Genomic DNA, 3,400 nt, shown 5'->3' on the forward strand with positions numbered 1-3,400 from the left:
GCCTCCCCTGTCATAATGATTAAAATAATAAAAAGAAGATATTTATAACACAGAGTCTGTGATAAATATCTTCTTTATTATTTTAACCATTTCCCCCCCTAGAAAATCCCCGCATCTTAGGGTGGGATACAGCGGGAGAGGTGCCTCCCACTGCTAACATTAAAGTCCGGGCAGCGGGGGGCGGGCAGGGGACAGGGCGAAGCAATGGGCTGTAAAAGCCCATTGAAAATGTATGGTGAAGATGCACCTATACTGGTGCCTCAATGACAGGGGCGTGCATTCATACCACATGAATGCACGCCCCTGTCAGTCCCCCAGATGTGATTGGACCAGCGGATCCTCTGGATCCGTTGGCCAGCAGGCACATGCGGTGGTACAATGCGGCAGGCATCGTGGCGGGGGAACCCGGCGGAGAAAGGGTGGCTGGCGGCAGACCTGGATCCGAGAGAATCCAGCCCCTGCCAGCCACTCTGCAGAGTTCGGCAGCGGAGAGCGGCTTCCAATTTAAAAAATGGCGCCTCCGTGTCATTTTTGAAATTCAAGATGGCCGCCATGAGCCAATCATGGCTCGCCACGTCATTGCCCCGCCCTCTCAATTGGCTTATATAAGCCAGCGGCGAGGTAGCGGCGGTCAGTCCGGCGGCGGGGAGGGAGCAGTCAAGAGCTCCCGAAGACGCCGGAAGTCATGGAGTGGGGGCGGCCATGCAAAAGAGCTTAAAGGCCGCCTCCCCCAGATGAAGGTCCAGCACAATAAAATATTAAAACATCAGGTGCTGTTGTTTTTATTTTAATATTTTCTTTACAGGCGGACTACGGGTGTCAGCGGGCCCTTAATGTCCGGGCATGCTGGCACTTGTGGTTCTCCAAGTGCCGGCATGCTGGGGCAGGCTTGCTGGGACCTGTAGGCTGACTGTAAAGACCCCACACTGAGTGTCTCCCCTGCTATGGCATTACTCCCCCTGGCTGGTTGTGCCTGGTGCTTCTTTGTAAGAGGAACCCTATACTTTTTTTTTGTGGGGTCTTGGGCAGGGGTTTCGCTAGTGCCTCACCAGTCACTGCCCTCACCGCACGTCACTGGTACAAGCAGGTACTTATCCATTATGTAATACCATCATGGAGGTGTCTGATTTACTCCAAATTTACTCTGCAGCAGGTCAACAACCCCAAACATATAGCCAGTGTCAATAAGAACTATCTTCAGTGTAAAGAAGAACAAGGAGTCCTGGAAGTGAAGATATGGCCCCCACACAGCCCTGATCTCTACATTATCGAGTCTGTCTGGGATTACATGAAGAGACAGAAGGATTTGAGCAAGCCTACATCCACAGAAGATCTGTGGTTAGTTCTCCAAGATGTTTGGTACAACCTCCCTGTCGAGTTCCTTCAAACATTTAGTGCAAGTGTACCTGGAAGAATTAATGGTATTTTGAAGGCAAAGGGTGGTCACACCAAATATTGATTTGATTTAGATCCCTATTCTGTTCATCTACTTTGCATTTTGTCAATTGATAAAAATAAACTATTAACACATCTATTTTTGAAAGCATTCTTACTTTGCAGCATGTTTTCCACACCTGCCTAAAACTTTTGCACAGTACTCTATGTGTATGTGTATATGTATATGTATATATATATATGTATATGTGTATATATATATATATATATATATATATATATATATTCTGCAGAAAGGAACATCTTGTACCTTGCTGGCTAAATCATTGGCTCGGTCATTTACTACATTTCATTTCAAGCAGCACAAAAGAAAAGAAAGCAAATACCAGTGCTGATTTTCAATGCATGAAATTCCATAGCTTACGTTCTCCAGCCAGAACAGTTTTAGGGGTCTATTTACTGAGCTGTGGGTAGAGATAAAGTGGAGAGCGATAAAATACCAGACAATCAGCTGGGGGCTAGTAATATGCTCTATGGCATATGTTCCAGAACATTTCTTAAAACAGAGCAGAGGCGAGTAGCGACCTGACTTCATTACATTTTTAGGCAAAAATTCGACAAGTGAGTGTGGGAAAATCTTACAACCATTGCTTCATACTCGACTGACCTGGAATTTTTTTATTTGCTTATGAAAAACCTTCTGCTTTCTTAGTTGCCTGTATTGAGTCCTTACTAAACACGTTTTATAAATAGCGACAGTTCATTATATCAGGCTATATTCTAAAACTTCCACTACATTAAAGAGCATAACAATATATCTTTGTAAATTGATACTCAGGGATGGCCCTTGCACCGCTGTGAAGTGACGATGACCTACTAGCTGTGATATTGCCAGCACAGTGGCGAGGAGGGAGCAGTGTTTAAAATAATAACTCCCTAAGCGTTGGTGTGATTCTCATTTTTCCTTCTGGCATGTAATTACGCCTGGAGAGTTACTTGTAAACCTCTGCTGGCAGAATCACATTGCAAGGCAAGAAAACAGAGATCTGCAATGGGGCACAAGGTTAATGGAATAGTCCTGGGAATATGGCAGAGACTGGTGTTTGGGTTGCATGATAATTGATATAAGTGAGCCATTAGTATTTCATCATCCAGGCTTGTGAACTGAATATATGAAACGTAGGTAAGGGAATGCTAGCATAATTGTAGATACAAGGCAGAAAATAATATAGACACTAGTCTTGGGGGAAACGGTGATGTTCATGGCTTTATTTTAAAGTCTACTTAGAACAGAATAAAACTGTAGCAATGTTTTGTGTATTTGGAATGTGTCCTATAAATTGCACTATAATCGTCTTTTGAAAATAGTATCATTTGCAGTCAGATTTGCAAGCAGAAATCTTCTTTGTGAACTTGGAAAATGTAAAAGTTGAAACAAACCTCGGCCTTCCAAAACTACAATAGGTATTATTTTATTTTGTTAAGTTGTGTCCAGCTTTAAAAGTAATTGTTGAAAACTATTATGCTCAAATATGAGCATAATAGTTTTCAACAATTACTTTTAAAGCTGGTCACAACTTAATAAAATAGAGGGTCGATATTTGATCTTAATAGGACGTCTTGATGATCATAGGCGTGCGCAGCACATTTTATTAGGGGGTACACTGTCGGAGGGGTGTGTATAGCACCGCCTTTTGGGCGTGTCTAGCACCATCTATTGACGTCAACGCAATATAAAATATCCACCCTTGTGCCAATCCTAATAAAGCAGATACATTGTCAGATGTTGTGGTGTGCTCCAAACAAACACCCATGATGGCACTCCCTGAAATTACACTGCTCCTCCTCAGCCTGGTCTGGCTGCCCCTCTCTTTCCCTGCAAGCTGCAGCAGCTTACTTACAAGTCAGTCACTCACTGACACTGACAGTCGCAGACTAGTACTGCTGCTGCTGGAAAAACGAGTGACATATCAATGCTGCTGCCGGCCGCCTGCCAGTATTGAAT

The sequence above is a fragment of the Pseudophryne corroboree genome, chromosome 5, assembly GCF_028390025.1.
Source record: "Pseudophryne corroboree isolate aPseCor3 chromosome 5, aPseCor3.hap2, whole genome shotgun sequence".
Taxonomy (NCBI): Eukaryota; Metazoa; Chordata; class Amphibia; order Anura; family Myobatrachidae; genus Pseudophryne; species Pseudophryne corroboree.